This window comes from Photinus pyralis, unplaced genomic scaffold (assembly GCF_008802855.1).
Source record: "Photinus pyralis isolate 1611_PpyrPB1 unplaced genomic scaffold, Ppyr1.3 Ppyr1.4_LG3a, whole genome shotgun sequence".
NCBI classification, from domain to species: Eukaryota; Metazoa; Arthropoda; class Insecta; order Coleoptera; family Lampyridae; genus Photinus; species Photinus pyralis.
In genome coordinates this window covers 19,484,200-19,496,523 of record NW_022170509.1, presented here as the reverse complement: position 1 = coordinate 19,496,523, position 12,324 = coordinate 19,484,200, and positions in this window count along the sequence as shown.

Genomic DNA, 12,324 nt, shown 5'->3' with positions numbered 1-12,324 from the left:
AAAAGGTCTCTTACCCTTAATTTAAACGCTCATATCTAAATAACTGGGGGGGAGATTTGAAAAACGCGTAATTGCGTTAAGAATTTGTGATAGTGGTGATTTTTAATTAATTTGAAATTAGCCTATAAACAAAAGTAAAAAAAATAAACGTCAAGTAATTTATTTAAATGACTGACGGTGCAATTGCATTCAAATATGAGTTAGATACTCTACTAAAACATTACTTAATTAAAAGAACGCAACGAATGCGGTAGTTTTTGACTTTAAAGTCATAGTCACAGAGTTTCTTGATGACAAAAATAGATAGATGTTCAAAAAATTCAATAACCTTCCTTTTTCCATCAGAGATGTCCACAAATGTCGACAATGCAAACTCTAAGGGCCTTAGTCTACTGTCACATACAAACCATATTTAATTTTCATTGCAGCACCAATATATTGAAGTTTCAAAATAAGTAATCGATAAATAAATAATTGGTATTAGACACAAAAAGCTTTGCAATTACAAAATTAGCGCAATTTCGAATGAACTTATTTATTGAAAACTATCTACCTTTCTCTGCACGGCTGCATCCCCCGTTCACTACCATAATCCACAAACACATAACCACGGCCATAATAAACAAGTCGAATTCAACATTTGGCGTTATTAGTTACTTTCAATTAAATCTGGTTTTTCGATTTAAAAGTGTCCGTTCTACGTCGTATGATTTAATATCCCTATCTCACTTTAACTTTCCTCGGCGTTTTCAAAGTCTGTTGGGCGTAAGAAATATTTTATCTTTTATAGCAATTTACTGCGCTACAAGTTACAAGCAAATTCTGCTGGGTATTTAATAATAAAGTTATGAAGTTGTGAAATCCTTAAAAAATGATTAGCCGTGTGATACTCCCTCGTTTGTCATGCTAAAAATGTAACACGGGTTTATTTTTATGGTAGGTATGGAATGTTGAAGAAGTAGATAAAACCCTAGGAATCTTAGAATAGAAAAGAATCATAGTAAATCATTTTGAAAGAAACAGTACTCCTGTTCCATACATCTCCTGTTCTAGTGGGCATGAGTTTTGTATAAATTTTACTCACGAACTCTCATACAAAGGGAACTGATCTGGTGTAACTTTATATTTCTATTTATTTGAAACAATACTGGAGATTTCCCGCTTTCATCATTTATTGTAAAGGGAATGAGAAGGTGATCTGAGCAACAATCACCCACGTCCCATCACGGTAAAAAAGGTTTATATAATATTCCATAACTTTACGTTGGCTATTTATAACCAACGTAAAGTTCTGCGAAAATACCTAACGATTTGTAAATTAATTTTGCTGTAATACGTAACGTAATTTACCTTGATTATTCACAGATTAATTCATGACTGATATAGGAAAGTTCCAATTTTTATTATTGCATATTCCGAGGAGCTTCTAAATTAACAACGTTTTATAAGGTGATATTCCATTCTTCAACTTGAAAAAAGCAATACTTCACTGTATTTTCCCGTAATATGGGAAATTCACTATTAAATTTTCCAGAGGATATCACAAAAAAAATTCTTATCTTTTTTGGGTATACGTTTCCTATTCCTATTATGCTTTATTACAGTATTTCGGCTAGCATATGTTACGTATGGTGTTAAGGAATATGACTCGTCTACAAGTTGATGCAAAAAACGTAACATATAACAGAAATTGTTTAACCACTCCCAAAAATCCGTTGGTCTTCAAGACCATGTTACCATTGGAATCCTCATTAGACACCTTGCACGCAAAAGAATAAAAGCAAAAATAGTGAATTTGTAAATTTTTCTTATTAAAATGTAAACATAGCCTGTGTAATACAAAGAAAACATTATACTCTCGATTATACTTAAAAATAAAGGAAAAGAAAGACTCAATTTCATGAACACTATAATTATGTTTCTTTTGTGGAAGCACCAACATTGGAAAAAGTGCAAACAGAACCAAAGTTTGCTATCAAGGTCTTTGTATTTTGCAGGCTCGCTCTGCCCTTAAATTTACAATTGTTACAGATAAGTAATTAAAATACGTACTTAGTACCTTCAGAATCGCAGATAAGTTTAGAGTAATAAATATAATAATAAATTTAGATTAACTCACACTAACTTTATAGACGCAAGGGAGGTAAATGACATTAGCGCCTCAGCCAAAACTACAAATCAGCATCAGCAAAAGTAATAATGGCACTGCCTTCGTTTTTAAGTATCTAGACATTATTATTACACATGTGCATTTTCAGGACAAAATCTTACAACATATGTTTGACGTTTTTTACACTTACATTGCAATTATTTTTTTTACGTATCCGACAATGTAATTTTAATGTTCACTTATGCGAATTTTCATATTTCCACTGTAAATTTACCATATTTTTATGTATTATGTCATGTAATACTCATATGCATTTTCATTTTACATAATATGTATGTTACAAAACATTTTTAATTCCCCAATTTAAACCGAAATTTTTACAGCACAACGATTGAAAAATTCCTGCAATTTTTTTCAGTGGCAGCACTCTCCACCTATATTTTGGGTAAGATCTAGCACGGAAGAGCCCGCAAACCATTCTGTAGAGACGGTGAATGTAGTCCACTGCTCTCGACAAAACGTTATCTGCTGTGTTATTATTGGATGAAGCTCAGTGGGCATTGAAATCCTCTGCAAGAATCCCAGGCACTATGATTTGAGCAGCAGACATGTCACATTTTGAGCCTTAAAATACAAAGAGACACAATCTTCAAATTTAAGTCCGCTATAACCTAGCACAGAGGTTTCATGGCAAAGTCAGAAAATAAGCATAAAATAAAAGCTGGTTTTGACTAACTTAAAACTGAGTGCAGAAGTGAAAAAGTGATTCTGGAGTGAATTGTACTGTTAAAAAAAACATTAAAAAAATTCTTGAAATTTTATATGTGGTATGTGGTGTCCTCTGATGTTATCTTGGAACTCGAATTGACGCACGGAATTCAGTTTTTAAACATCGAACTAATGCTAAAGAACTACCGATATCTTCCTTGTCAAAATTATTGTTGTCACATTGTGCGTCTAGGTCATGCATTTCAACGTTTTATAATGAAATTGGCGCATACCAGAGCTGGGCAGTATTCGTTTTTGTAAATACTTTTTAGCATTCAAATCCTTTAAAGTATTCAAATACTTTGTAATTAAATACTTTTATGGAAGCAGTATTTGTATTTGTAACTCAAATACTTTCACAAATATTTAGTATTCGAATACTTCGCAAAGTATTTGGATACTTCGTAAAGTATTCTAATACTTCGCAAGGTATTTGAATACTTTGAGAATTATTCGAATACTTCGCCTAGTATTTGAATACTTCCCAATCAAAAGTTATAGACTAAGAAACCAATTTCGAAAGAAAATTCAAAGGGCTGTAACTTTTGAACTAGTAGCCCAATCTTGGAACTGTTTGAAATTATTGATTCTACAGGCCACATTCTATAAGAAAATTTTTTTTCCGGGTCGATCTGAGACAATTTTTTTTCGGGGCTCAAAAAAAGGCAGTGTATAACCTTCCTCTTTTACCAAAAATCGACTCCACCAAAATTTCTCGGGAAAACACTTTTTCTTATTAATTTTGGTGCGTAGAATCCAAAACAATTCGTACTTTTTCGATTAGATTTTTCAATCAAAAGTTATAGACTAGAAACCAATTTCGAAAGAAAATTCAAAGGGCTGTAACTTTTGAACTAGTAGCCCAATCTTGGAACTGTTTGAAATTATGGATTCTACAGGCCACATTCTATAAGAAAATTTTTTTCCGGGTCGATCTGAGACAATTTTTTTTTCGGGCCTCAAAAAAAGGCAGTGTATAACCTTCCTTTTTTACCAAAAATCGACTACACCAAAATTTCTCGGGAAAACACTTTTTCTTATTAATTTTGGTGCGTAGAATCCAAAACAATTCGTACTTTTTCGATCAGACTTCTCAATCAAAAGTTATAGACTAGAAACCAATTTCGAAAGAAAATTCAAAGGGCTGTAACTTTTGAACTAGTAGCCCAATCTTGGTACTGTTTGAAATTATGGATTCTACAGGCCACATTCTATAAGAAAATTTTTTTTCCGGGTCGATCTGAGACAATTTTTTTGCGGGCCTCAAAAGAAGACAGTGTATAACCTTCCTTTTTTACCAAAAATCGACTACACCAAAATTTCTCGGGAAAACACTTTTTCTTATTAATTTTGGTGCGTAAAATCCAAAACAATTCGTACGTTTTCGATTAGACCTCTCAATAAAAAGTCATGGACAAAAAACAAATTTCGAAAAAAAATTCAAAGGGCTGTAACTTTTGATCTAGTAGCCCAATCTTCAACCTGTTTGAAATTATGGTCTCTCGATCAATCTCGATCTCAGACAATTCTTTTTTCCGGCCTCAAAAAAAAAGCAGTACTTTTAAGTTAGGTATTCAAATATTTGAGAACAATTTAGAAATGTTTAGGGAAAGCTTCCATTGTCACAAAATCAAATATAAAAATCCGATCCATTTGATGACCGAACTCGATAGTCTACGTAACTTAAAAACAATAGGGACCTTTCTTATATCCTTAAGACCATCTGTACCAATTTTCAAAGCGATCGCATGTTTCTAAACAAGTTATCATGCACACGGACAAACGGATGGTCAAAAATGGATCTGTTCCAAAATCGCTAGGATTAATTTCAGAAAGGCGTACGTATCATGTGCACGACGTATGATCGCTTTGAAAACTGGTACACGTATTCTTAAGGATATAACTGGTATAAGAAAGGTCCTGGTAGGTACCTCCTATATAATAATATAATAATAATAATACGCTTTTACTCCCCTTAAATTTGTATATAACAATAGAAATATAAAAAAAGCTGACCCCATACAAAGTATAACTTGATTTTTTAAGTAGTATTCAGCCTTTTATCTAGTATACTATTTTAAATTTTTAATGTATTTGAGTGACAAGTATTTGAATACTTTTTACTGTATTCGAATACTTTTCAAAGTCCTACTTTTATTCATACGGGCCAAGGTGTGATTTGTTTTTCAGTTTGATTTAATGATATTTATTTATTAGACAGTACCCACACGCCTGTATTTTAGCAGTTCATAGACGAATCCGATAATTAGTTCGCTCGCCTATACTTTCGCAGTCATGTAAATGGACGTAAATATTGAATGAATTTAATGGTATTATTAATTTTCGAATAAAAGTTCACTACATCAATTTGTCGGCAGGTATTTTATGACCTTCTACGCATAGATCGCGTGACTACCTATATAGTTACAAAAAGTTCGCACTTGTATCGCACTTTTTCTTGTAAATTTGCGGTCTTCTATTATTAATGTGTTTTTTTTACGTAAGAAGAACTGCTTGTGCGCTTGTGAAAAGCGCGAGGGCAAAGGAAAACAAAACTGTTTTCATTGAAAATGCTTTTATTGTTCTTTCAAAACGCTTGAAATGCATTTCTCAACTTTCATATTAATATTGTGTGTTAACTATAGCGTGAATTAATAAGTTTTGAAGTTAGTTTAAGTAGCTTACCTATTCATTATCTACGTATAAGCCTAAATGGGGTTACATCACAACTAAAACCTCGAGGGAATATTCTTACCCTGAGACTAAAACCATTAGTAGGGACAATTATTTAAAAGTTTTAACTGACAGCCGTGTTGCGAAAGTGTATTAGCAACTAAATACATTTTTAATGTTTTACTGTCATGTGCATGGCGAATATGCTTCTGAAAGGATAATTTTCACGATTATATGATGCCGCATAGGCATAGTATTATTGTCGCCCAACACCTTACACGCACCAATCTCCAGAGGTAAAAAGTCCGTACTTTAAATTCTACCTAACGCATCCCAATAAACTCCCCAAGGATTTTAATGGTATGCTAAGCTAAATTTTCTTGCCTTTCGTAAAAGATTGTAGGGCTCGCCACTTATTGTTTAAGCATGTCATAAACATTTTCAATTTTGCATAATAATGTCGTGGAAAGTTTATTGGAGTAGGTACTTATTAAGGAGATTGCAATAATTTAGTAAATGAGATTACCTACCGTCGCCATCGCTTACTTAACATATTTTAGAAAAATTAGAAAAAGCATCTCGATAAAAATTCACCGCATAATCAATACACTGACAATAAACTTAAGAAGAAAAACTTTACTGCAGTAAAAATTCTTGTGGTTTGCTAACTATAATCGATAGCATTAACGCCGCAGTGGAACGAGTTTAGTTTTTAGAAAATTACTTTTTACATACGGCAAACATGCGTAAAAGGCTTACAATTACAAGATCGTGAAAAGAAAAAGTTTGTAATAATCCCAAAAATAGGTGCGTCTTTTTTTCGGGGTAATTGCCATGACTGGAACACGAACACCGCGTCATACGCTTTATTCGATCACGTTACTTCTTCGCCAAACTGAAAGCAGAAGTTTCTTTTGTACAATATTCGCCAGCATCCTGCTATTGGTTCGCTTTTATAGGAGACGATTGCGTGTACGGTTCCTTAAATTTACTATGTAAAGGTCGAAAATCGGTTCCTTTTTCCGCGTTTGTCATATCAAATACGCTCACCTCTTTGATTACACTTTTTAATCTATCGATGTAATAGGGGCTTAAAATTCGATTTCACCATAAAATGTGACTACAGCACTTACAATATTTTGAACTTAATAAAGGAGCCTCGCAGTGTGACAAACTCTAAGAATCCAGATCGATTTTCCTGAAGCATAGCTTGAAGTAGACTCGCGGAGACGACGATAGCTAATTGGAATTGAAATAAAACTACGCGAAACTTGCACTAAGCAAACTAATTCCGAGGATAATCTATGACGCTAGCCAAACATCTTCATCTTTTGATTTGTTTAATTATGGTTAATCTGTTTGTTATAACGCCGCCGGAATGCATAAATATGCATCAAACTTGCCATTATGTCTTGCATGAATTTTTGCACCCTATTGAATCTTATGTAATTCCGTGGGTACTTTAAGTAGTAAAATGAACATAAATTGCTAATGTACTGCAAAATGATGTGGACCTACAGTTAGGTTATTTGCATTTTCACGCGAAATTTTTCGCTATTGATTACAACCCAAAGAATTGACTTGGAGATGAGGTTGTGGTAAGTGGAAACTTTTTGCATCCAAGAGTTCCCACTAGACAAATTGAAACTTTGGAAACGCATGGCGTGTGTTATTTTCCATTTTATACGTTATACAAGGTGTCCCAACCAAAGATTTTCGTCACTTATCAAACCATTTTCAGGAAAAAGTACAACTCTCTTAAAGTTGATAACTGTTGAGAATATGCGATTAGTCAGAAATGGGAAGTAGGTAATCTGCAGTATCCATTTTTAGTCATTTCTGTAGAATGATCCTTTTCTCCAAACTCGATCTAAAGCTTGTGATGAACATTTAACTCGTTATAAATTAACGTGCAAATGGTAGTAGGTGTACTACAGTAAAGCACGTAAGAATACCAACCGCTTATTCTAGGAAAGTGAATATGAAGTACCCTTATTCCAAGCGACAAACAGCTTTATACTTATTTACGAATTTCTTGTTCTTTTCAAATTAAAATTCCGAAGGTAAATTTAAAGCACGTAAATCCGGTTGTGCAAATGCTAAATGCTAATATAAGGGGTATTAGGTAAATGGTTGCTTTGGGTTTATTGCCAAAGAAAAGCAATCCCGAAAGGTATTATTGCTCTTACAATAATGTTTAGTTCCAAGGAGACGCTCAAGTAATAAAAAATGTTTGTTATTTCCTTTTATGATTATAACTCAGTGCACACACTTGAGAATTAGCCACTTGCCCTAATTTCCCAAACTTAGATTGCTTTAATCATAAATAATTATACGGTTTCAGCCGGAAATTATTAAACACCACAATGAGAATTCGTAGTGACCATTTATAAACCGAATTAAATAGTACACCATTTAATCAAGTGAATTCCCTGTGCTTAGACATATAAATAAACCCGTTGAATAATATATGAAAGGAACGACAGGGATCGGTTAAATATATATTTGATCGGTGATTACAAGAACAATAGTTCCAGCTTTCCACACGACTAATTGTTGCTCGTTTGCTTTTACATGATCTCGTAGATAGATCATGACACAAAAGCATATTGGAGCTTCTATCGAAACGTTTAATCACTCCTGACTCAAGGGGACAAATTTGCAAATTACTCTCCTTTCCTAAATTTTGTTGGGTGAGTACATTAACAAAGTAAGCCTCAAATGCAAAGCAAGCTAACGCGGGTGCATTGTTGTTTAATTTAATTTACCTTTGGTTAGTATTCGGCGAAGGAAAGTGTGCAACATATCAATTTAACTGATATGCATGGGGCACTATTTTACACCAAGGACCTGAATATTAATTAGTTAGAATAAAGATTTGATCTAATTAATTCTAATCTGATAAAACGTCAGCCACTTTTTTCAAATCTGTCCTTAAACACCCACAGTCATAAGTGGGAGTTTTTTTGGAAAGGTCAACAAAATGGATTCCTATACATGCAGTCAACGTATCTATAGTTTGCGAGTACTTGTAAAGTTCAGGTATGGAGCAACCAATAATAAAAATAGCTATTTAAATTCAACGGGAACATTTTCCCCAATATGGGAATTGTTTAAGACTCCACTGTTTCAATACTTATTGCAAGTGTTAGGCACAACGTTTTGAATTTTGTTGGCAATGCACTTTATTTATTAAGAATCATAAAGGCTAATGGCTAATTTTCGAGCAAGGATAGGTAGATTTACACCAACGTTTCCAGGAAAATGCACAAATACCAACTCAGATTTCTGAACACATTTTTATTGATATACCTACTGTAAGTTTACGTTGTTATCCATAAGATCAAAGATCAGAAACGATTAATTGAGCCTGCAGTAGTGGTCTTTGGCATTTATTAGGTATGTTTTCATAATGTTACTTGAACATACCTATAGGTAAAATGTTCGCCTCCTAATGGACCAGTTTTTGGAAAATTTACAAATAAAGACTCCAGTGCGTCAAATTTACATAAAATTGGATTATATTTCACCTCGCTTCCATCTCTTTTACGTCAGCTGGCCCCTCCATTACAAAGTTTAATATAGTATCCACTCTCCAGCAAAACCACAAGTAGTTATGGCTGAAAACGTTTCATTTGGGAACTACTTCTTAAATATCCTAATTTGCGTTCGCTCGTTACCACTTTTCTCAACAACTATAGGTCATAAAGCAATTAACTTGACTACTTTTCCTTGATTTTCAGATATGTTCTTTCCAGTTTTGTCCACAGATTTGTAAGATTCTTACGCACCCCTAAAAATGTTCCACCAAAATAGAAATGATCCAAAATTCCGAAAGAATTCAACTGAAAAAATTAAAAAGGATATGGCAATTTTGGATTTTTGGAAAAGTGTGTCTATAGAGTGCTTTGTATTGATGGGTTGCCTCCACCGCAAGGCGATCGGCCTAGGCAGACTAAAAATGTACCTACCTAGTTCCAATTGCAGTGGTGACATGGACTATTTACTGACTCCACTGGCCATTCAGGGTATCCAAATAAGGGTTAAAGGTCAAATGAAAACTAATACTGACATTTTGACCATCTTGTAATTGAAATTGTTACTTTTATCAAACAAACGAATTTTTAAATCAACTTTTTCAGGTTTCTTACAGTCTACAGCTTCGTCATAAACAAGTTATGAAAATGTTGATCAAACTTGTCGTAAAATACCCACCCCCTCCGTAAATTTGATCGACGTGCGCGATATATTTGCTCCGGAAAACTCACTGCCGTAAACCTCCCTTCGGAAATTCGCCCCCAAGTAAATTCGTCCCCGAACATTCCCCCTCGCGAATTCGCCCATCTAAATTTCGGACATGGAGGGGAAGTTTAGAATTAGTACTTATCTCAAGGGTGAGTTTTCTCAAGCTCGAGCTGTTCTATTTGTTCTGTTTTTTATTTAACAACTCCAATTTTTAGTGGTTTTCCAAATGGTAAAAGGTTAAAGGTAAAAAGGAACATTGGAAGAAAAAAAATTTCCTGCCAAAAGAACCTTGGGGAATGGTATAAATGCAGCTCAGTAGATTTTTTAGAGCTGGATCCAATAAAATATGGATATCTGTGCAGATTTCCAGACAAGTAACTCACAAGAAGAAGACAGATGAGCCAAGCCAATGCCAATTAAATTCAAACTTGCGCCTATAAAACCCTTGTAACATATGCGTTAATTTAAAAGGTTAGTTAATCATTAATTAAATATGATCCGTTTCGAAACGTCTTTATTTCTCCAAACAAATTAATACGACCTTACTTTGTTTGCGATAGAAGCTACAAATCTGGTCAAAACTGCAACTATTTCCCTGGTCAGTTAAATCCAGGTTTATTTATAATTTATCCCTGTAGTAGGATACGTTAAAGATCAAGTCATTAGAATCGACCTTTAGTGAACTAATTATACTATAACGGGCATATTTACCGTTATTGACCTTTCAAATTACCTTACGATAAATGCTTGCCTTTTTGATAGATGTTTTAAATAATGCCTACATTTTATTTAAATAATCTAAAAGGTTGCGCACACAGAATTGGCAACCCTTGATTATTATACATTCAACAGCCCTGTTTACCTAAGTCACGAACTAGATTTTCTATTTTTCTTCTCGATTAGTGTCTTTGTGCGTGTGTATCGATTCGTAGGTATATATATAAAATTTGAGCTTTGCTGTCGTTGAAATAAAAACTTGCGAGACTCAATCGTATTTTTCCAGTTAATAAATGCAAAGTTTTGCAGAAGGTATTCTCCTTTATCTGATGATACTCTGTCGTGAGAGGCTTGAGGGATTTATAAAACGTGATTAATCGATGAATTTTACCTTTTGGGTTAAATACACGGGAGAATACCTATATCAAACTCTTTGTTCTAATTTGAAAATGTAAATTTTAAAGTGGATGTATGTTGAACGTGTATAAATTAGAATCGGAGCAAGTCTTGTCATTTTCCATACCGCTACATATTTTATAATTAACGGTTTATTCACACTCGGACGATTTTTGGTAAAATACTATTGACCTGTACTTTACAATTTTAAATACACTAACTGCTTTGTATATGTTGATCATAGACTCACTAATAGATACTTATAGTGTTTGCCTAAGATGATGTCTAAATAACAGCGGGTGTTCTCAACAGCTGGTGTTTCAATATGGAAAGCGAAATGCTACCACCATCCAATTGACATTTGATCGGCCTTTATATTCTAAGCGGTTAATTGGCTAACGGTTTCGTGTACGTGGTCGCTATTATAACCAAAGATTCTAGTTTATAAACTTAACAAAGGTACAGGAAGATCACGAAATTTAGTTATCGGATATGTTTTGCCGTTTTCCCAAAAAAATCGGTTAATTAACGGTCACAGCCTCATATTCCTCAACAATTCTTGTTTTGGCATCATTGACAGCTTCTCAAACTTTTTAAAAATTTACATTAACGTTATCTCATCTCCAGGCGGAGACTGTTTTACGGATCAAGTTGAAGAATAAAGCAATGCCTTTTAAAGCAAACTTTGATATTCATCAATCATGATAAATTCTCTGCCCTCAGTCTATGGATAAATCCACCCCTGTCGTTACTAACTGCACTGTCCGTGAACTGCATGAGTATATGAGAAGAATTAACTAAAGTTATTATTACTTTTAGACGTCCAAAACGTTCAAGTGAATTCCCATGCTATTGCAACAAAATCACTGATTCACTTTCGCCGAAATAGTCTCCTGATTCATTTTTCTGTGAAGGAAAACGACGTATAGCTTGTGAGAATGTTCTCTTTTTATGAAACAATCTCCTGAAGTGATCCATTCTCGTTGTCTCATGTGTTGAATCAAGTCGAATTGCACTTACAATCTATAAATCTGTTATTCCTTTCTATTTATTTTCCGGTCAGGGGATCAATAAAATCAAATTGAATAAGTGATGTTATATGTACAGCGTAGACATCAATGCAAACAGTACAAAAAAAAACATTTGCAAACCAAAATACTAACACAATTGCTGCTAAATACATATAAGAAGTATGACTAAATTCCCCTAATTAGTAAGAAACTAAATTAGCTTAATAGCACGTTTCAACCCAAAGGGGTATAAATAAAACATCAACAAATTGGACATTTATTTACATTTAATTGAAATTCAGAAATTATTTTTTGGGTTGGAGTAATTAGGCAATTATACTGGACTAATTATTTCGGACATAATTGGGGATTAAGACTTGCCAGCCACAGATATAGCTTCATTAC